The sequence below is a fragment of the Pinus tabuliformis genome, chromosome 4_2 (genome assembly GCF_031772625.1).
Source record: "Pinus tabuliformis cultivar Carrire ecotype Pingquan chromosome 4_2, CPIR1, whole genome shotgun sequence".
Lineage (NCBI taxonomy): Eukaryota > Viridiplantae > Streptophyta > Pinopsida > Pinales > Pinaceae > Pinus > Pinus tabuliformis.
In genome coordinates, this window is record NC_142304.1 from 861,659,819 (window position 1) to 861,685,018 (window position 25,200).

Below are 25,200 nucleotides of genomic sequence, written 5' to 3' on the forward strand. Positions count from 1 at the left end.
GACATAGTGGTGGCCGATATTCCTCCTAAGTTCATCATGCTCTTATCCAGATCTTGGGGTTTCAAGGTGGGGGGCTCTATCAAGCTAGATCTGACTTATACCACTATTCCCACTTTTGGAGGTGAGAAAAGGAGGTTGTATAGAGAATCCAGGTTTGTAAAAATCGTGACCCCCGCTAAAGGCTCAGAAAACTCCTGAGCTCATGGAAAATAAAGCGGCCTCTCTTGTCTATTCCTAGAAGAAGATGAGGTCATCTTAGAGAAAGCATCAGTACACCTAAAAAGGTAATTAGACCACCACCATACAGATGAAAATCAAGTGTGTAAACTATACTTTGACATATCATCCAAGCCAGATCTTGAGGCAACCAACAACGTGGCAGAACATGAAGTAGTGCTTCTTAAGCTATAGACAACAAGGAATGTTAATGTCGAATGCTCAGCTATGCTTGGAGGCTCCAAGATAATTATTAAGAAGATCGAACGATTTATAGAAGAAGGTAAGGAGCTCAGTAACTTGATTAGAAGGTTCATGGAGGAGATCAAAAGAGTTGAGCATCAATTACCAAGTTGGGAAAACATATTAAAGTTTTTGTTCGAATATTTCATGAGATACATGCTGGTTTTAATTACTGAATTTCTAGATAACGATGGTATGAGGTCCAGTGCCCTGATGTGGAGATGGTATCATTGGAAGGTTGGTTTTCAAAATCAATCGAATCTTGAGTTGCCACTCTCGTTCTTCTTCTGCCTTCTCATAAGAGCTATGAGCAGAAACCAGTCAAGCAGCCAGTTGCTTAACTGGCTGCATTGGAGAGAAGATATCACCTAGTAATTATATTTTCAGTAGGTATGGACAACTATCATTCAAGTTTGAAGCCCGAGGAGAAGTCCCTAAGACTTTGGTGATGTAATGTATAAGATTTTTATTTTTCTTAAACATTTTCTGCTATGTAAGCCAGTCAATTAGTGAATCTTACAATCATTTAGTCAGTTTGTAGTCGTTCAGTTAATTTTTCAGTTTTTAGAAATGACTCCTTGCCTAATGGAAGGAAATCTAATGGTCTATAGGTTCTCAGCACCTTGCCAGCAAGGGATCGTCCCCAGTTGGAACCCATGTTGTCACTCACTACATTGTGTGTTTTAGTTGGTCAAGTTTTCCCAAGAGAAGTAAAGTTTGAAGTCCCCTTCCCAGGCCACAAAAGATATCAGAGTTAAATTATACCCTCCCCTTTGCATAGTGCCTGAAAAGAGCTTTCCAACAGTATATGGAAGTCCGAAAATGGGCTTCTGGATCATAAGATATGGCCTATTGAAGTTGCCCTTGAAAAGCCTCAAAAACAAAGAAAATGACCAAGTATAAAGGCAAATAGCATATCGGGGACCCGAGAGCTTATCGCAATCACAAATCGGCTATCGACGGGGTTAGGTGATAAGCTATCGACGTGGTGGCGAGGTTCTAACTTTAAAAACCTTGCCGTATCACCAATTTATGATATAGTGTTAAATCGTCAAGGAGGGGCTGATTCTATCTAAGGAATTCACGAAAAAACTAAGGTCAAGCAAGCCATTTTCTCTCCCCTCCAGGGGGGCCACATGGCATAATATGGTTGGTCCTTATGGCTAACATGGACACTGATGTCGTCAATGATGTGGCAGTACGGAGGACACGTGGTGTTAAAATTCGGCATGTTCAGGGGTCCTATGGGGGCATTTACAGGTGACATGTGTCACCAATCACAAGGTGAAACGTGGCAGTGATGACGTCACTCCTACAGACCAACGATCAGTGGTCACACAAGTTAAAGCACTCCTCTACCTCAGTCTCTCCTGGCCTGCGATTGCGATAAGCGGGGATCCTCCCGGACGTGATATATTATGTGATTAGGCCTATAAAGCTCCCGCATTCAGACAATCGGCCAACGCTAAGAAATAAGGTAAAAGGTCCCCCTCTCTAGGGTTGCGATTGCAATATCTTTGGTGGGTCCAATCCCACTTATCGGCGATTTCAAGTTAAAAGGGAAACACCAAAGGTAAAGTGTATCAAGCACAGGGATGCAATATTTTTTGTAACAAAGGAAAAAGGCCCCCTGGACAGGAGCCCAAAGGCCTTAGCACCCCAGGAAAAAGCCGCTGGTTATAGCCCCCACCCATATGATAATAAAAGCAGAAAGGGGGTAAACCAAAGGCGACCAAGGAGCATCATAGCCCACCATTTTGCAGCACTTTCAAGAGTAAAAGTCTCGCTGCCTTAAAGTAAGTATGACGCAAAGTGTTGAAGACAGTATGGGGGGCTCAGTAAGATTTAATGGCTTGTCATGGAACCTCACTCCTCTACACAGCGAAGGACCACTGAAACATACACTTATAGTCAACCCACTCCATACTCCACAGGACAAGGCATTCGAGCAGTAAAGGCAGAAGCGACGGGATCAGTTGAGCAGTACAGGAGGCCATACCATGAGAAAATTACAGCCTAGGAAGAGGCGATCACAGGATGGGCTAAGAGACTTTTCATTTAATTTTTTGTCTAGTTGTTTACTTATTTTTGTCATGTATCATACCTTCCTTCAATGTGGTCATTAATTCCGTAATATTTTGGGCCACAGAGCCATCCCGACTAAGCCAACTAGTCAACTTGACAACTGAGACTCGGCTGAAGATATTTTTTTTGTAATGAGTGTCCATGCGCCCCTCTCCAGAATAAATAGGAGGATGAAAGGCTTCACAAAGGTTCAAAAATTCTAAAGAAACACTACACATTATTTTCAGACTGAATGGCTTTACAATACAGATTTTCCAGAATATGAAGGAAATGGTGGTGATTCCCCCTCCAAGTATTACAGTATGTTCTCCCTCTGTTAAAACCCATTAAGTTCATGTTTCTTCTCTGAATTCATGCAATTACAGTTGTTAGAAATATTTCAAGACTTCCTCATAGATTTGCTGGTATCAACATGTTATGCATGTGCATGTAAGTTCCTCACAGATTCATTTGTATCTACATTCTTAATGCTAGTGCCCGCATGGATTATTGAAATTATATCTTTAAAAGTTTCTCTTCATGAATCATAGCGCACAACCTCTATTTTGCCCATTATATCTACTTTTGACTCATATAAGTGTAGGAACTCTTAAAGTTGCAAGCTCTATATGATGAGTTACTCCTTCTCCTTATCCTCTATCATTTCTCTGCAAAAAGTCTATTAAACTGTAAGTCCTTGGACTACTCGGCCTCCACTGCTTTATGCATATTTATGAGATTTTATATTGGAGGAAGTACAAAGAAATTCATGTCTTACTCCTTTAGAGGAATGAACCAACCCATTACATATACATATATAATATAAGTGAGGTCTCCCTTTACTGTGAATCATTTGAGACACTCCAAATTTAGGTGTGCCTAGACACTGGTCTTGTAAGCAATCCGAGGTTGTCTCCGAGAGCTATAATAGATAACATGGTCAAGTATAGTCCACAAGGTAAAACGAGGATCAAATATGGTCAACCATGGTCGACAATAGGCAACCATGGTCAACCATCAACAACTTTAGTCAATCATGGGCAATTGTTGTCATCCTTGCTCTACAAATGTTTACTATGGCTATTATGCATAATGTTGTCAACCATGGTTAAACATAATCAATTGCAGCCAATCATGATCGACTATAGCCTTTCATAGCTAACCATAGGCAACTACAATTAACCATGTTCAAACATGGTCAACATGGTCATACTTTATCTTCATGGTCAAACATGTATGGGGAAGGTTGGTCACCCATAGAAAACATGGTCTACCATGATCAACCATGGTCAACAATGGTTAACTATGGTTGTTATGATTGACCATAGTCAAACATGTTCAACCTTCGATGAAATGGTCAAGTGTTAAATCATGGTCAACTAAGATCAAGTGGTTAAGCATGCCTAAGTTGTCCACTATGGTTTAACCTTAGACAACATGGTTGACCATTACTGACAATGGTCAAGCGGTCAACCATAGCCAAACATGGATAACTATACTCAATTATAGCCAACCATGGTCAACCATAGGCAATTATTGTCATCCTTGCTATGCCAAAATCTACCATGGGTAGCGTGCACAACATTTCCAACCTTGGTCAAAAAATGCCAACCATGGTTAACTCTAGCCTTTCATGGGTAGCCATAGGTGACCATAGTTAACTATAGTCAATGAATTTTCTATGGTTGACCACTTGGCCATGGTTGAACATGGTTAGCAAAAGTCAACTATAGACATTCATGGAGATGCACGGACAACCATAATCAACCATGATTAACCTTAAACAACATCGTTAAGTGGTTAACAATGGTCAAGTGGTTGACCATGAACAATTTTTTGATCATGTTCAACCATGGTCAATAATGGGTAATTATGGTTAACCATCATTAAGTGATCAACCACGGTATTCCATACTCAACCATGGGTGGTCATTGTCATCCTCACTCTACCAAAGTCTACTATGGCTACCATGCACAATATTACTAACCATGGTCGTGTAGTCTCAACCATGGTTAATTATAGCCCTTCATCGTTAACAATAGGAAAATATAGTTAACCATGTTCAACATGGTCATACTTTATCTTCATGGTCAAAGATGACAAATTGGTTAACCATGGTTAACCATAGTCAAATATGGTCAACCATAGTCAAATATGGCCAACCATGGCTCTCATTATCAACCATGATCAAACATGGTCAACCATATCTAACCTTAGACAACATGATCAACCTTTGTCAAGTGGTCAATCATGGTCAACTATGATTGAGTTGTCAAGCATGGTTAAGTGGTCAACAAGGAAAAACTAAAACCAACTAGGGTCAACCATAGTCAACTTGGTCAATCAATCTCAACTTAGTGATCCAAGGTCCACAAGATCAACCCAAGTCATCCATAATCTATCATAGTCAACTATAGTTACAAAATGAACAACCATGTTTAACCTTGGTCACCCATAATAAATTGTCATCACCCCTAAGTTGACCATCTCTAACAAGAGCATTTTGTAGGTGATTTTATCATGAATAGCAATAAAAAGATAGCGGAGGTTAATTTCATTGTGAATACCAACAAGTGTAATATGTAGCGTTGTTGCTTAGTACCTACCTCTTATGCAAAAGTATTTGATAACAAAATAATCAAGTGAGAATATTTATAGAGTAATAGAAAATTGTTTATATTTACTTGTCCATATGCCAAAATAGTTTCCATTATTTCTTTCAAAGGAGGAAGTAGACAAATTTTAAAATAAATTTCATTCTTAGTAAGGCAGGAATTGAAATTAAAATGATTAAATTTGAAGGTTTTGATAATTGTATTATTGGCTTAAAATAAATTGTCTTAGTATATTTTTGCTTTTAGGTCAAATGACATTGTGTTGTGAAAAGACTACAGTAACAATAATGGGCATGATCACCATGCATATTTCAATGTTTATGTAACTCACATGCTTATTCATAAAATTAAGGCAAGAAGCCACATCTTCATGTATTTCCTAACTTTTTGTTTTTAGTATTAAATATAAGTCTCTTTAATATATATTTTTCAATTTAAATATGATACAAAGTAGTATATGTTTTTCAATTTATCTAAAGAAAAAGTTGTCAATGTCAAAGCAATGAGGAAGGTTATATGTGTATTTAAAATGGAAAAATATCCTTTCTTAAGTCACTAGTATCACACTTAGCAAAACAACTCTAAGTAATTAATATGTGAAAAAAATGATTATTTATTTATTTAATTCAATATATTGAATTTTTATATAAATTAAGATAAAGATTAACTTATATTGATATAAAATTTGTTTTATTGAAATAAATTTTGATTTATTAGAAATTAAAAAGTAAATAATTGTACTGGATTTGCTTTAAAATTTTATTGTTTTATTAAAACTTTAAAGAGTAATATATCACCATAGTTTTGATATGCTAAAAGGTTAAGTAGGTTAATATTGTAACAAATATTTTGAATTTACTATATAATGTAGTTGTACTAAATATATTCAAAGAAAAAAGTACAACTTCTTATAAATGAAAAATTCTTTTTATCAATAATATTTTGGAAATTATCCCTTATCCCATGCATGTTTTACTATGTAATTAATGAAAATTTATTAAATATTAAAAATTATAGAATTTTTTTCAAGTTAATAAAATTATATTTTCATAAATGTTATAACTTTAGAATTTATAATCATATAAAATAATAAAAGTAAGAAAAATCTGAAATATCTCATAATAAAAAAATATTATTATTAAATCTATAATAAATTTGGTATCTTTCATTTTTTCCTAATATTAAATTTCAATTTAAAAATCTATTTTAATATAAATAAATGAATTTTATATGGGAAATTTTGGTTATTTAAATAAAGTTTTATTAGATATGTCCTACAGTGCTAAATTATATTTTTAAATCTTTTTATTATAAAATTTATTTTAAAAGTATACGGATATTTCCGATGTGGAAGCCACAGGTTAGACGTTGGAATGTGTTATAGGGCAATTAAGTATATGAAGTTTATTAAACACGAGTGCTTACTTCAACTCAAACGTTAAATTGAATTAAACAATAAGTGATCTTCCTAAACATTGGCGGTTTGCGAACTCTCCGGTTGGGAATGGCCACCAAACGGCGCATTGCTTCTTACGTGGTTTGCGAACTCTCCGGTTCTGAATGGCCACCAAAAGGCGCATTGCTTTTACGTTTTCTAGATTTTTTTTTAATGGCGATAGGAGTCCGAGTGTTCAAATTTGAACAGTTCACAGCGCTTCCGAAGCCCTCTAGCCCGTCAAAGAATGTTTAGCGAAATTTACGAGTCAAAAGAAATTTAAATTTTGATTTTTACAAGTTTTTAAAAAATTTAAATAATATTATAAAATGTTATATGAAGGGTTGTGTGTACGTAAGATATTTCAAACACTCTAAAGTTTACACGAGGTTTTGACAACACTAAAGAAAATGCAATGAGAAGTAATGGAGGTTGTTCATGCATTCCCAAGCCATCAGTCATAATGGCGGCACTTATAGAGTTGGCAATCGTGATCTGAGGTTTTTGTTCGCATTCATTGATAACATAGGTTTCTTTTTGCATTCATTAATAGCAGAGGAGAAGTAGCTATCTATTGATATATGTGAACCAAGGGCATCTTTTGAAGGTATTAGAGATTCAAAAGAAACAAATGACAAAAGACAAAGAATTCACGATGACTGAGGTAGATTGTTCTGAGCCTGTGAATCTTGCATGCATTGATCTTTCCAATCCCAACCTTATGGCGAGTGCAACACAAGTTTGCAAGGTATTTTTAACTCTCAGTTTTAATTTTCAACTTTCATTTCCCTGGCTTTTCATTTAGTTCATTGATTTAGGCAGAACAAATTAGAATTATTATGTATGGAATGGTTAATTGATCTTTATGTAGTCATGTGTGGACTCTAGATTTTTTTTTTATCGCCCATCATGGTATCGATGAAGATTTTTTGGACTAAGTCTTTGAGCAAAGTCGGTGGATTTTTCCCTTCCAAAGGATGAAACGATGAAATTGTTGCGGAATGAGAACCATCGAGGTTACACTCTGTATCAAATAGAATCTCTTAATCCTTCCATTAAACCCCAAAGGTTTGATGTGGATTTATGTCTCCTTATATTTACTTTTTCTTGTAATTACATCTAGCTCTGCTCAACTCTCAAAAATCAATCCAATGAAGTATTTCACTTCGTAATTTTTCATATATTCGTTTTTCCAGGGGATTGGAAGGGGAGTTATGAAGCTTTTGAAGCTAGTATCGATAAAGGAAAGCGATTTCACGGTCCCAATCAATGGCCTTCAACAGGTATGCAGTTCATCATTTGAAACGATATTTTTCATACTTGTCCAGTGCTTAAAAATAGATTAAAGTGACAATATTGACATTTTTACATCATAACCACATACATTTTCTATGGTATCTCCATTTTCCTTCCTTAATTTGTAAAATTTTATTCTTTCTTCTCAACCCACCATTAACACAAGATTGTTCAATTATGAGATTACCCCATTAGATAGTGATAACTATGATTAGTGATTCACAAACCTTTTTTTTTCATCTTGTAAATAACTACTACCATCTACTTGATACATTAGGCATGGCGAGAGGCATCGGGTACTTGCACGAGGAATGTCTGCACTAGGTTCTTCACTGTGACATAAAACCCCAAAACATCCTCCTGGACGAAAATATCATTCCTAAAGTACCAAACTTCGGGTTGGCCAAGTTGTGGATAGAGAACATACTTTCTGCTTCTCCATGATCAAAGGCACTAGAGGGTATCTAACGCCAGAGTGGATGAGAAATCTTCCCATTAGCAGACGTCTACAACTTCGACATCATTTTGCTAGAGATTGTGAGTGGGATAAATATTGTAATGTTAAGGCACCATATGATCATGGAGGGTGTCGACAAACGCGTGGGCTATCAGTTCCCAGTGCCTACAGCGGAGCAAATGAAGATGGGGATCAAATTGAGAGAGATGGTGGAACCGATGCTTGAAGAGGATGTGGATTTAACGATAGATTGGGAAGAAGCAGAGAGAGTGGTAAAGACTACATTATGGTGCATACAATATGATATGGAATTGAGGTCTTCAATGGGGAGAGTTGTTGAGATGCTTCAAGGAACAATTCAATGCACAATTGAAATACCCAACATCTTCGAGGATGTTGAATATCTTTAATACTGATCATCCTACCACCATGAAAACATCTTCCACCGTACCTTTATGAGGACATATTCACAACATTAATTTGATGTTCGACACAAAGATCTTGAGATAGTATAATAAGGACGATAGGTTTACTTACATTTTCCATGAGGACATCATTACTTTGAAAGTTTGATGTTCGACATGGAAATATTGAGATAGTATAATAAGGTCGATAAGGTTCTTTCTTTAGGCTTTCTTTCTAGCGAACATAGGTATATAGATAGACTAATCTCTTTATTAATTTAAATTCTTATTTTATAGTAATAAATGAATAAATTTTCATTTTATAGTAATAAATGAAATAGATTAGTTAAAGATGTAATTTTATCGAGCTTAAAAATAGATTAAAGTGATAGTATTGACATTTTTACATCATAACCATAGATATTTTCTGTTATATCTTCATTTTCTTTCCTAATTTGCAAAATTTTCTTTCTTTCTTGTCAACCAACCACTCAAACAAGATTGTTCAATTATGAAATTACCCCATTAGATGGTGGTAACTACGCTTAGTGATTCACGAACGTTTTTTATACTCTCATAAATAACTACTACCATCTCTTTTCTATTTTTAGATGATTTCGTGACTGACAACTAGAATGCTTACAAAAGCCTAGCATTGCTGCCATTTGAACTTACTGTAATCAAGCTTACTATTAAGCATAGCATTTATAAAATCAACCTTTATTTAAAACCTTGTATTTCTTCTCTTATCTTAAAATCATTTTTCTTTATTAACTCTCTAGTTTTTGAAAACATAGAAATTAATACTATAAAAAACAATTGAGAAATAATAAGCGTGTTTCCCATAAAATTATGTAGACTTTTGAACTAGGGAGAACTCTCAAGTGTTAAAATGAAACTCCAGGACTCTATTAATAACCATACAACTGAAGATTGGTCTACCTACAGAGTTACAACTTAATTTTCTTTTTCCTCTGTTGGCCTTCCCAAAAGATATAGAATGCCAATAGCTATCCATACAACTACTATTGTGTCTTCTGCTTCATTCTCTCCATTCAACATATAAGAAATAAGGAGTGCGTGTGGCTATCCATGTAGCTAGTGCTATAAAGAGTCTTTAAGGAGATGTTGAAATCATAGAAAAATTAAACGACATTGTTAATGAAAATAAACCACATTATTAGAAAAAAAAATCAACAAAAAGAAACCGCATTATTAGAAAAAGGCATCAACCAAGATTGAATTCATTGTAAGGACCAAATTTAAAAACCATTTTCAAAGAAGAATAAAAATGACCAACCAAGCCATTCAACAACAACATTGTAGATGTGTATTACATATTACAATATTTCCCTATTAGATATAGAAAACTTTCCTATTAATTGCATAAATTTTTGAATATATAGAGCTTGAAGTTTTTAATGGAGATGAAAGTCTATTAATAGTGTTCTTTGACTGAGCAATGTGAAGAGAAAAGTTCAATTCCCTTGGTTGTTGAAGGTATATATTTATTTCTTTGGTTTGCTTTAAACTGCTTTAAGCTGAACAAAATAAACAGTATAAATTAGCAACAAATGAAAACTAAAACAACCTTTTCCATTGTGCAAATGAATTTATATTTTCAATGATGTGATTCAAATGCTTTTGAAGATCATCTAATGAATAGAATAAACATATGTTTATTTTTTTTAATAGAATTTGAGAAAAATGATTGCCTATTTACTAGGTTCTATTGAGATTTTATAGTGTTTTAATGTAGCCACTTTTTAAATTATAAAGATTTGGGACACCATTTCATTTTGGCATTTTTTTATTAAAAGGTTTATTTATTATACACTTGTTAATAGAAGTACAATTTTTTTTTCTAACTTTTCATCTTTGAATGGTTAGATAAATATATGCCCTTCCAAATAAAATAAGACCAATCCTTCAAATTTGATCACCGGATAGGAGTGTTATTTTTTTGGAAGGTTTTTTTGGTTTAATTTTTTTATGGCGATAGGAGTGTGATTTTTTTGGAAGTTTTTCTTGGTTTAATTTTTGTAAAATTGGAAAAGATTTTATTGAAATCATGAATTTAATAGATAATCTCTACAGAATCAAAATGCCCTAAATTTTTTTCAAAATGCTATAAATTTATTTACACAGTCAAAAAACCAGTTTTCGGAATGTACGAGGCTGTATAATTCTTTCTCAACTTTCGCCAGCCTTTTAAAAAAGAGAATTTTATAGTTTTTGCATGACAATAAGGTAACGTAGAAGTAACGTAGGCCTTGTGGAGACTCTGTAGATCGAGAGTCTCGGAGATACCGTTTGAATTTGCAAAACAAGATGGGCGCACGAGTCTTGCCAACGCGGGGTAAAATAGAAGCCAATCGTCTCCTCGAATTCAAACAAATGAGAAACTTCTAATTTTATGTACGGTGATGATGTAGAAACGAGAGAAATTTAACTAGTAATTGATATAGTACTCGTCCAATCAAACCATCAGAAATTGAGATTTTTACAACCAATATTTAAACAAATGTAATAACATTAAGTGCAAATATGTTTTAGTTTATGTTCGAAATTTCTCAAAACACTGACTGGGCCCACAACTATCCATAAATAGTATCTTAATACTTAAGAGTACAAATCATATTAACCCAACTAGAAAACAGATAAAACCATAAATCCTTCCAAAATGGTCTATTCCAAAAGTACAAAGTAGTAGTTACTTCAACCCCCACTCATCATAATTGAAGCTATGTATCCAAAATAAATATCCATGCCTGCGCATAATAAAAGTGAATGTATGTTGGCCATAATTGTTGTGTTGTTCAACATTTAAACCCACTGTGTTCAATAAATGACACCCAACCCAATAACTTCAATTAATCACACCTAACCCATTCTATTTCTCATTAAAACTGATCAAAGCACATGTTCAAAAAATTACACCCAACCCAATTACTTCAATAAATGATACCCAACCCATTCTATTTCTCATTAAAACAGATCAAAGCACATGGATCAACAAATAACAAATTCTCAACCACTAGATCATATCAAATTAAATCCAGATCACATATTCAAAATGAAGCCATCATAATCCATGTCCATCCTTACCACCAATTAAATTCAAGTGAAAATAACTATAAAAGAAGTTCAACCACTGCTGAAGTTGCATGTTATTCATTCAAACTATTCACTAGCCTTTGAGACAAACCATCACAGAGCATTTGACAGTATATCCAGGGTAGTTATTTCAATTACAACGCATTTTTCTTACAATTCTATTTTCATTTCTCATTGTTTTTTATTTTAGTTCTTACATTTTCATTTTCATGAAAATATATATTTTTTCTATTTTTCTATATTCTGAATCATTTTAAAGTTGATTGGAAAATATGACACAACCATAATGAAGAGTATTGGCTAGTATGGCTAGCTACAAATGAAAAAGAACAGAACTTATGAGACATTAATCTGGTGTTGAATATTTGAATGAAATGTTATGTCTTCGCCATAAAATTCTGAAGTATTACAATTAGGTTGGAATTGGTCAATTAATGTGCTCATCATTCCCTTCAATATGTTCTCAAGTTGGTTATGATAACTCAGACCATTATTGTTGGCAGAGGCTAGAATATATGAAAACACCAAGACAAGCCTACAATACTGACACTAGAAATCCTAGATCAAATATTGTTGGAGAAACTTCTACGCTAAGGCAATCAGTGATCCCTCACACAAAAGATTTTATATAGGTAGGAAGACTCGAAAGTCACTCCCTTGACTCCAAGCAACTAAGGTATCTAAGGAACGTCGTTTCCTCGTGTATCTCCGCACTCCTTCAATCTCTATCTTCGAACAACTCATCTTTGCAAACCATTTCTTAGTCAATTGAAGATCATATATCCCCATCACATATTTGCAATAATCCACAATACCCATAGGATCGCTATCATACACTTATGCACTAAAAGCATTCTCATTAGAAGAAGCACTCAAGCCTCTCACTCTAACATCACATTGTTGGTGAAGACACTTGGTTGCCATAATTGAATCCTATGGATAGAAGCTCCCTTGGGAACTACAGGCTCTATTGAAAGTGAGATCGAGAGCTAGTCATTGTTACACCCATTGATGAGGATCCAATATAAAATCCAGACGCCGAAGCATTAGAAACATGCTACTAATCAAAGCACTCTTATAACTGGCAATTAGAACTTCCTTGTAAACAAACCTAGTACAACTAGAGACCCGAGCAAATTGATTCAATTACATGGCAAGCATGATACAACGTTCTTACCTTTCTACCTTACTGATAGCCTTTGGGGACCCACTAAAACCCCACATTATTTTCATAAAAAAGCTCAAGAAGGCCCCTAAATGAATAGGAACAACCCGTAAGGGACTGATAAAAAAAATAGCCTAATCTTATGAAAAGAAGTCATGCTTTGGATTCATTTCTTCAAAAATCATAAGCATTCTCAGGACCAAACTCCTTGAGACATTAAATCAAATGCTAGGCATGAAAGTCGAAATCCTAATCAAGGAGTTAGTAACAACAAAACTAATTCCTTTGGCTGAGTTTAACACTCTGTACTTGACCGAATCATAGTTTGTAGAGATAGTCCTTATAAAGGGAGTTATCTTCAAGGTTTGAAATCCAAGCCTTAATAGTGACAAAGAAGCGAATATCATCTTCAATATTTGTGTATTTTGTGAACCCGCAAAGAGTCTTCTTGAAGATGGAAGAACACACCTAGAAGGGATTTTATCTGTGGTCTAAATTTAAGATCCAACTTCTCCTACCCAACTTACAAATTGACTCATATTGTCAATTTAAGATGCTCATGTAGGCATGTCCACCTGCTCCCTTTCTTGTTGATCATGATATAGGGTTGATCTGAATTTGAAACTACTTGTAAATGGTTTGCAAGGTATTCAATTCAGTAATATACATGTTTAAAAGATGTCCATGTCTTGCAGAAAAGAAACAAATGAAATTTTCAGCTATTCATGACCCATTTAAGTATAGCAGATTTATTTCCTTTTACTATTTAACACACTAAAATGAATTTGTTCTGCAAGATAAATCAACCATAGATGCAAAAGAAGTTGATGAAGCAGTTCACCCCTCCTGGGCTACGTCTACTGGGTCCAAGGCTCCCAAATGGGCATGTCCTCGTTTTAATTAAATGCTCAAAATGAATATACGGCTGAATAAAAGTCTTTAAAGGTGGAATAGACTGTAAAAAAGGATTCAGAACACTTTAATCCTTCGGGATTGACTACTGTTTCACCTCCAATGGATACCTGCAACCCTATACAGTTCTCCCAATACTGGGCCCTAGTGGCTCCTAGAACTTCCACGGCTCCAAAACCTCTGAAAATGACCTCAGATGGCTGTAATACCTATGCCAATGGCTTCAGAAGGTCGAAGATACCCAAAATAAATAAAAAATTCATCCAAAACGGACTTTCCTAGCCAAAGTTATGGCCATTTACTCCCAACTGCCAGTTGCCCTTGAAAAACTCCAGTTAGATTTTTAGTTATGGCCAGATAGGCCCGCCAAATATGGCGGGCCCGCCTATTTTGGCGCCCCGCCAGAATCTCCGCCAAACGAACCGAGCATTAACTGTAGGTTAACCGTTTGCATATGAACGGGAGTAATGGGCTTGGTGGTTAGTGTTGAATTGCGTGCTAATCTCCGGTTGAACTGACCGTTTAATGTGAACACGTTCCACGCATTAAAGTTAACATAACTTATTTCCCGCCGGTGGTTATGGTTTATAGCCCATGGTTTTGGGCATGTGGTCGCATGGACGGGGGCTGGCCCCCTTCGGGCCACGGCCAATACGAAAACTAAACCTTTGTCCAATTCGTTCTGCATACATTTCAAATACGAACCTTGTGGTGTGTTGGTAAGGCGCGGAATTTGTAGAAAACAGGTCGTGGGTTCAAACCTCAAAACTCCCAAAAATTTTAACATGCGCTCCAACATACCTTTGCTGACGTCACCCAGGCCACGTGGCGGCCTCTGGGCCTGCCACGTGGCAACCTGTGATTGGCTGCCCAGATAGAATATTCCAAAGAATATTCTACAAAATATTCTTTTTTTAATATTTTTTTTGAAAAATATTCAAAAATTAAGGGTTATTGGGCGATTTTGTTTTTGGCATAACTTTCTCATACGGCGACCGTTTTTCGAACCGTTCACAGCACCGGAATTAGGAGAACGAGAACTTTCTAGTCGTTCAACTTTGAACCAGTTCTGAGCACTTTCATTTTTGAGAATTTTACGACACTTACAACATGAGCACCTGATCACGCCTCCCCATTGGGAAGCTTTTGGACCCCAAAAGCCTTCAACTACCTGTTAAAGAGGTGAGGGTACAGCCCCCTCACTCTGTCCACCTCCATCCACTTTGCCTTGTTCGGTTTGCTGCCTTTGAAACCAACCCACACATAATCTACATTGCCCCTCCTTGAAGTGTGTGTCCTTCTGTCAAGGATTGTATCTTCTTTCAGCTCATCTAAGAATTCTGGTGAGAAATCTTCTATAGATGGCAACTGAACAGCACTTCCATGATCAGCAATCAAAGGAGGTTCATACAAACGTAAGTTCTCCACATTGACAACATAATACATTTGCATATAGGAAGACAAAACTAATTGAAAAGCATTATTTCCAACCTTCTTGAGGATTTTGAATGGACCATAATGAATAGGCTTCAGCTTTTTACCTTCTCCTTGCATCCTTTCCTTACTAATGTACAGCTATACCTCATCCCCTTCTTGAAACTTGTGATCGACTCTATGCTTGTCGTGTATTTCCTTGTACTTGCCTTGACTCTTCTCACGTTGTTCTTGAATTTGCTGATGTATTTGCTGAATTCTTTCAATGAATGAACGAGCTTTGTCAATATCACTATGTCCCTCAATGGCGACATCTTTCTCAAGAATGAAATCAAGAGGTGATTTTGGTAAGTAACCAAAAAAAGCTTTAAACGGTGAGGTGTTTGTGGAAGAGTGCTTGGCACGATTGTAAGCATGATGTATGTAGTGAAAATGTTCATCCCAAAGCTTGGGATGCTTGCTGCAATAACCTCTCAAGAGGTGCACAATGGTTCTGTTCGCAACTTCTGTTTGCAGATGGAAAGCAGTAATTTTCTTCAACTTTGTGTCCATCATCTCCCATAGGTTGGACCAGAAATTCCCCACAAATCTGGAATCCTTGTCACTAACAATGGAAGTAGGCAAACGAAAGTGAATCCATACATGATGAAAAAATAATTCAGCAGTTTGTTCAGCAGTTATAGTTTTCTTACAAGGCATAAGTATACACATTTTGTTGAAACGATCAACTACTACATATAAATAATCATGCTGCTTTCTAGATTTTGGCAAACCTCCTACAAAATCCATAGAGATGCTCTCCCATGGTCTAGAAGGTACCGGCAAAGGAGTATACAAGCCAAGCTTCCTATTACTAGGCTTGCTTGTAGCACATAATGAACAACCTCTTATGAATCTTGAAACAGAATCTACCATGCGAGGCCAATAGCAATACCTTTGTAGATGTGCAACTGTTTTGCTTACACCAAAATGGCCAGCAATAAGAGAAGAATGAGCTTCTCTTATGACATTGATTCTCTCCCCCTGTGGTATACACAACTTGCCGAAATGAAACAGCAAATTGTTATGCATGTGATAGTCATTTTCCTCTACATGATTCCCTTTGCTCAAGTTAGCATACACATCTTTAAAGTCATCATCAGATGCATATTGTTCTATGTAACTATCATGTACAATGGAATCATTCTTAAGTAAAGTAACAGCACCAATAATAGGCCTTGAAAGCATATCAACAACTTTATTCAGAGTACCTTTATTGTACCTTATTACCAAATGGAACTGTTGCAAGAAGCCCATCCATCTGAAGTGCCATGACTGTTGTAACTTGCTTTGTGATTGCAAGTACTGTAAGGGCTGATGGTCAGTATGTATAATAGTTTCTTTGCCCATCAAATAGTGTTTCCACTTTTTGACGCTTTGCACCAATGCATACAACTCCTTATCATATGTAGGATAATTTACAATAGCACCATTAAAAGTTTCATAATGAAAAGCAATAGGCTTACCATGCTGTAGAAGAACTGCACCCATGGCATAATCACTAGCATCAGTTTGTATCTCAAATGGTTGTCTCAAATACGGTAATGCAAGGACCGGAGCTGAACTAATCTTCTCTTTCAAAGATTCGAAAGCTTTTTGCTGCTTGCCTCCCCATTGGAAAGCATGTTTCACACTTGTCACTGCATGCATAGGAGCTGCTATAGAAGAGAAGTTAGAGATGAACTTCCTCCAATATTGAGCTGCACCCAAAAAAATTCTTACCTCTGTTATGGATTTGGGAGTAGGCCAATTCACAATAGCCTCTATTTTAGCAGGATCTATTCTTAAAGCACCTCCTCCTACTATGTGTTCCAAATAAACCAAAGAAGTCTTTCCAAATTCACACTTTGACATTTTAAGAAATAACTTATTCTTCTTCAAAACATCAAGTACTTTCCTAACATGCATGACATGATCTTCTCTAGACTTGCTGAAAATTAAGATGTCATCTACGTATACAATAATGAAATCATCAAGAAAAGGATGCAAGACATCATCCATTACCCGCATGAAATTTGCAGGTGCATTGCAAAAACCAAACGGCATCACAAGCCACTCAAAGAGTCCTTGTTTGGTTTTAAAGGCTATCTTCCAAATGTCACTTTCTTCAATTCTTACTTGATGATATCCACTGCGCAAGTCTAACTTAGTGAAATATCGAGCATCTTTCAGCTGGTCTAGCAAATCATCTATCCTTAGGAGTGGGTAACGATTCTTTACCGTTATCTTGTTCAAGGCCCTGAAATCAACACACATACGCCAAGTGCCATCGTTCTTTGGAATCAATACAATCGGTGACCCACATGGCGAAGTACTTGGCCTTATGAAACCCTTGTCCAACAAGTCGTTGATTTGCTTCTTTATTTTAGCATTCTCCACAATAGACATGCGGTACATGCCTATGTTTGGAAGAGGACAATCTGGATGCAAATGGATTTCATGCTAAATCTCCCTCTTAGGAGGCAAACCTGTTGGCTCCTGAAACATCTCATGATATGCATCAACTACATCATACAGTTCTGACTTAAGTTTTGGATCACAATTGTCAAATGACTCATGATTCACATCAACCTTGGGCTTAATCATAAGAAGAACAAAATTCTTACTTGAATTGACCAGCCTTTTTACCTGTCCTGCATTCACCATCGCTATATTTGTCTTCTTGCGATGAGCTCTAACAATGAACTCCTTTTCATCTTTGAAAAGATGATATTTGTTTTCATGGTGATGAAAGATAGCTTTCCTGTCAAACAAGTAAGGACTTCCCAAATCAATTCCTACTATATCAAAAGGTACCACATCAAGTTCAACTGTGTCAACAAAATGTGTAATAATTGCAAAGCGCAATGTGCACTTTCTTGAAACTTGTAAATTTGCATCCTTGCAAATCCATCCAAGTGGATATGGCTTCGGATGTGGAACGGTCTCAAGTTTAAGCAACTTGACCAAGTCCTCCGATATAAGGTTTGCTTGTGACCCACTATCAAAAAGTGTGTCAATTTTAGTATGTTTTGAAATCACCCTCACATGAAACAGTTCAATTCTTTCTTCCTCATTAGGAGCTTGTACATGACAGTTTGAGGTACTAGTGCTGGCTTGAGTTTCAATTTCTTTTCCCTTCAAGTTTTTCAAACCCATGGCTACAATTTTGGTTTCATCACCTGAATCATCTCCTAAATCCTGTGGTGTAGATGTAGTAGCAGCAGTTTTATGTTTCCCTTTGGATTTGTTAAATTGAGGTCTTTTTTCAGGATGTAATTTCCAACAGTTTTTCTCCTCATGGCCTGGTTTAGAACAATATTTACAGATCACTTTCTCACTCTCCTATTTGACGCATTCTTTTTTCCCTTTCCCTTGGAGGCTTTTTCTTTGTTTTTCCCCTTGGGGGGCTTGTTTCTACCCTCTTCAAATGTGTTTTTTCCCCTTGCCTCTAAATGGGTAGCTTGGACACAAACCTCGTCCAGGCTAGTAGGGTTAAAAATCAAGATGGTGTGTCTAAGGTAGCTATGCAAGCCACCAATGTATTTCAGCAAGGTTTCCTGGGTCTGTAAATCTACCCCTAACAAGAGAGCTCTTCTCTTGAATTCTTGGGTGTAGTCTTGGACACTCTCACCCTTAAGTTGTCTGAAATTTTTCCAGTTCATAATGGCTTTTTGTATGTGAGCAAGAGGATAAAACTATTTTTTAATGGCTAACAGAAATTCAGGCCATGTTAAGGTAACCTTACCAAATTTCTTGATCTCCTCTATAGTCTTGGCCTCCCACCAGACCAATGCTGCTCCATCCATTCTCAAAGAAGCCAATTGAATCTTGGTGGCATCATCATGCATATTCTGGATCCTCGAGTAAATTTCCAACTGCCTAATCCAGTTGTCAAGCTTTTTTGCATTCACTTCACCATTAGACATAGGTAATTCGAATTTTACATCAAGCTTCAAAAAAGGACTTTTTCCAGAGGATCTATGCTTCTGCATAGAAGAAGAAGACGAGGATGAAGAGGAAGAAGGTGACGATGGGGGTGGTGGATCACCATTACCTCCATGTCCTTTCTTGGAATGATCATCATCCTTCTTACCTCCTGAAGAGCCCTCTCCTTCATGTGGATGTTTGGACCCTTCTCCAGCCAATTTCTCATTTCTTTCTTGGTACAATATCCTCACCATTTCAGTGAGGTCCAAGAAATCCTTTCTAAAGACTCTTTCTTCTTCTTTTGGATCCATGTCTGCAGGAATTTCTCCTTCATGTGCAGACATTCTTGAAGCTTCTGCTGAGACTCTTGAGGGTAAAATTGAAGGTGGAGGTGATGGCTCTCTGGCCTTCCTTGACTGAGGATTCTCTAATTCTCTAGTCAACTGTCCTTCCCCTCTTTTAAGTTTCAACCTGGTAAGCATCAATACTTGCAAGACAGTTAGAAGATCTTTGCACAAAAACAATCAAAAGACAACTACACCAGAGATTGACTGAAAGAGCATTTATCTACTTTGCAATTGTATAACAAGAGCATTTCGAAGGCTTCCTGGCTCGTTTCAGGCTCTGTCTATAGTTTATTTGACTGCTTTTGATACAAAGAAACAAAAACATAGCTCTGATACCAACTTGATCTGAATTTGAAACTACTTGTAAATGGTTTGCAAGGTATTCAATTCAGTAATATACATGTTTAAAAGATGTCCATGTCTTGCAGAAAAGAAACAAATGAAAATTTCAGCTGTTCATGACCCATTTAAGTATAGCAGATTTATTTCCTTTTACTGTTTAACACACTAAAACGAATTTTTTTTGCAAAATAAATCAACCACAGATGCAAAAGAAGTTGATGAAGCAGTTCACCCCTCCTGGGATACGTCTGATTGGTCCAAGGCTCCCAAATGGGCCTGTCCTCATTTTAATTAAATGCTCAAAATGAATATACAACTGAATAAAAGTCTCTACAGGTGGAATAGACTGTAAAAATGGATTCAGAACACTTGAATCCTTTAGGATTGACTACTGGTTCACCTCCAATGAATACCTGCAACCCTATACAGTTCTCCCAATACTGGGCCCTAGTGGCTCCTAGAACTTCCACGGCTCCAAAACCTCTGCAAATGACCTCAGATGGCTATAAGACCTATGCCAATGGCTTCAAAAGGTCGAAGATACCCAAAATATAAAAAAAAAATCATCCAAAACGGACTTTCCTAGCCAAAGTTATGGCCATTTACTCCCAACGTCCAGTTGCCCTTGAAAAACTCCAGTTAGATTTTTAGTTACGGCCAGATAGGCCCGCCAAATATGGCGGGCCCGCCTATTTTTGCGCCCCGCCAGAATCTCCACAAAACAAACCGAGCATTAACTGTAGGTTAACCGTTTGCATATGAACGAGAGTAATGGGCTTGGTGGTTAGTGTTGAATTGTGTGCTAATCTCCAGTTGAACTGACCGTTTAATGTGAACACGTTCCACGCATTAAAGCTAACATAACTTATTTCCCACCGGTGGTTATGGTTTATAGCCCATGGTTTTGGGCATGTGGTCGCATGGATGGGGGTTGGCCCCCTTCAGGCCACGGCCAATATGAAAACTAAACCTTTGTCCAATTCGTTCTGCATACATTTCAAATACCAACCCTGTGGCGCGTTGGTAAGGCGCGGAATTTGTAGAAAATAGGTCGTGGCTTCAAACCTCAAAACTCCCAAAAATTTTAACATGCGCTCCAACATACCTTTGCTGACGTCACCCAGATTGGCTGCCCAGATAGAATATTCTACAGAATATTCTTTTTTTAATATTTTTTTTTGAAAAATATTCAAAAATTAAGGTTTATTGGGCGATTTTGTTTTTGGCATAACTTTCTCATACGGCGACCGTTTTTCGAACCGTTCATGGCACCGGAATCAGGAGAACGAGAACTTTCCATTTGTTCAACTTTGAAATAGTTCTGAGAACTTTCATTTTTGAGCATTTTACGACACTTAGGACATGAGCACCTGATTAAGGGTTGACCCCTTCTCAAACTTGTGTAACTGAGGATCTATCTCATACAACAAAATCGTTAATACCATTGAATGATATACCACACTACTCTTATTCACCATTGGCACTATCTGAGCTCCATCGTCTCTAATCATAGAAATTGTATCCTTCTCCAAGAAAGGAAATGTTTGTGTTGTCCTCATAAAATCCAAGCCCAAAATCATCGCATAATCCTCCAATCTCATAACTCTCAAATATATCCTATCAAACACATGAGCCCACTCCCATCAGTGCATCCTTGAGAATACCAAATGTTGACCTCATCTTACAGTTCACTACTATGTAGGCAAACACCATTCCCTTCAATATGTTCTCAAGTTAGTTCTGGGAACTCGGACCATTGTTATTGGCAGAGGCTAGAATATATGAAAACACCAAGACAAGCCTACAATATTGACACTATCAATCCTAGATCAAATCTTGCAAGAGAACTTATACTACAATGGAAGTTTCTTTTTACTCAAAAGTTTTTTTCAACTTGAAAGCAACATAAGGAAAACACTACTTGAACTACAATGATTGACAATGAAATTCCACTTGGTGAGACAGGTGGGCCATGAATGAATTCAATTGCGATAACAAATAAGATTCTAAACAAATTAATTCAAACAATAGTAACTACGAGATCTTCTCATAGTACCAAAAGAAGGTGGAAAGCAACATAAGGCAAACACTACTTGAACTATATGATTGACAATGCAGGTCCACTTAGTGAGACAGGGTGGGCCATGAATAAATTCAATTGTGATAACAAACATGATTCTAAACAAATTAATTCAAACAATGGTAACTACCAGATCTTCTCATAGTAGCAGAAGAAGGTGGAAATCGATAGTAGTTTTCCAATTAGAAATACAGTCATGGTATTCTAAGTGTAAAAATTGTTGGCATTATAACCCAGGTTTGGCGCTATGACATAGGTGTTGTCCTTGATGGCAACTCACTCAGATGACAAATCACAGTGTATGCTCTCAAAATGAAGGAAAAGAGATATACGCAGGTTCCCCTTGACCAAGCCGTGTATACATGCGGGTTAAAAGTCCAGAAGGTGCGTATGCATATACACGCACTTTCATGCAAGGAAAAGCGCGTACATGTTGGAAAAGTTGGTTTTGGTCCGTGGTATTTGGTCCTTGGTATTTTGACCTGTGGTATTGATCCAAGGTATCTTGACCGAAGTGTTGACCCCAGGTATTTGGTCCAAGGTGTTGCTTCTAAGTGGTTTTGGACCATTGTATTAAGTAAGGTCTAAGACTATAAAAGGAGGAGTAAATCATTATGCAAAGGTACTCAAGTATTGAATATTTAATGAAGAGCAAGATCTAGAATACTAGTGCTTGGGTTATGGTGCATAGCTGGATCTGAATCAAGGAAGAACCTGAGTGCTAGAAGAAGGATAAGTTCTATTGATGGGTCAAGATCTTAAGGCTTGAAGAGAAGTATCTTTGTGTGATTTTTATCTTTTATATTTGGTGCATTTCTTGATCTGTAAATCTGATGATCTAGGTATAACTGATGTCTAAATAGTTGAAAAGGGTAAATTATCTTTTACAAATCTGTACGCAGGTTTAGTATAGCAAAGGTGCATATACACGCTGGTTCGGTAATTCAAAACAGCGTATACGCAGGTTTGCCTTCATATAGCAGTGTATGCATGCAGGTTCTACATATTGAAGTAGCGTACGTCTCATAAAATATGTTTTAGCTACTTCTGTTTACTGTTGCAGTGTTCTGGGTTCTGGTTGGGTTCTGGTACTGTTACTATATTCTGGTTACAACATTCAGAGAAGTGATTGTTTGATTCAGTTTTGGTTAGTTTAAGGGAGATTGATTGATGCTATTGATGGATCCATTCTGATAATTTATGAAACGTGGTCCCTGGAAGAAAAGAGAAGGTTGTAGCCTTCTGTAGGTCAGCACCTACGTACTAGTACATCCGCTAGTACAAGAGCTAGGGGGTTGTAGCTCCCTTCCAAGAGAAGCTAGAGAACGAGAGAAGGTTGTAGCCTTCTGTAGGTAGAAGCCTGCGTACTGGTATAAGACTGCACCAGTACAGAATATTGTAAAAAGAAGTTTCTTATTAAAAGAAGATAGAGACAAATTGCAGCAAGTGGTTTTCACCCACATTGGGTTTCCACCTTATATCTTGTGTTCTTGTGTGTGATTTTCTACTCTGTTTTTTATTGTACCTGTTACTGCTTATATGGTTCTGATACACAAATTAAAGATCAAATGACTAAATTATAAGTTTACAAGGTGTACGCTAGTTGCTCTAAACATAGTTGCGTATATACGCAAGTTTCATTAACCGAAGTAGCGTATATAAATCTGTTCATGGAAATGAAATATTATTAAATTGATAATACTGATTCACCCCCCTTCTCAGTATTATTTCCAACAATTGGGATTAGAGCAGGTCCTTTAGAAGAAGCTTGATCACTTGAAGGAAGATCTATCATCATGAGAAACTACGAAAAAGAGGCATCCATCAAGCCACCAATTTTTGATGGGAGCAACTTCGTCTATTGGAAGGTAAGAACCACAGCCTATCTTCAGTCTCTTGGAACAGAAGTTTGGGATATCGTGGAAGGAGGATACACACTTCCAGCAGCAACTCCTGCAGATACGGCAAATAAAAAGCAGTATGAAACAAATGCAAAGGCTGTCAATACTCTATTGGGGAGTATATCACAATCAGAATTTGTCAAGGTTATGTAGCTCAAAACCGCCAAAGAAATATGGGACAAGATCATTCTAAGCTATGAAGGAGACGATCAGGTAAAATGTGCAAGACTACAATCTCTCAGAATTCAATATGAAACTCTCAGAATGCATAATGATGAAAGTGTAGCTAATTATTTCTTACATATAGATGAGATTGTTAATCGCATGAAAAACTTGGGTGAAGAGATAAAAGAAGTTACTTTAGTTGAAAAGGTTCTAAGATCCTTGTCTTCTAAGTTTGAATCAAAAGTTTCTGCCATAGAAGAAAAGCAGAATCTTCAGAGTGTTACTATGTCACAGCTGCACGAAATCCTAACTACTTTCGAAATGAGAAAATGCGGTCCATCAGATATGAGAGAAGCTGCATTCAAAGCTTCAAGAAAAGGAGAACTCAATCAGTCAAGACATACGTCAGAAGGAAAGCAAGAATCAAACTTTGTCAAGAACCTTCAACGGGGTTCTGGATGATTCAGAGGTAAACTACCTTTCAAATGTTTTGCTTGTGGAATAGTAGGTCATCATGCTGCCAAATGTCCTCACAAATATAATCTTGATAAAGGTAAGGAATCAAAAAAATGGAATAGAAAAAAAAGTGTAAATAAGAAGAGCTACTATACGCATGAAGATAGTGATGGTTTATCAAATAATGATGAAGATGAAAATAGTAATGATTATAGAATTTTGATGGCTTTTGAAGATGATGATTTCTTGGATGCTTTAGATGAAGATGGTCTCTATGAAGAAATTTCTAAACTTAAAATCTATTTAGAAGAAAAGAGTATGATTATAGATACTCTTACATTCCAACTTGTTGAAAGGGAAAAATACAATGAAAAGTTAGAATGTGAAATTGTGGGTCTAAGAAAAGAAATTGAGAAAACAAATGCTCTCAATCTTAAGTTTGCTAAAGGATAAAAAACTTTAGATGAAATTATCAAAGTGCAACTTTCTCCTCCGATAAAGACAGGTCTTGGATATACTGAAGAACCATCTCAAGCACAGAATCCATCAACCTCCAAAAGCTATCTTGATGCATCAAGGAGAAATGAACAGGTTGACAATCAT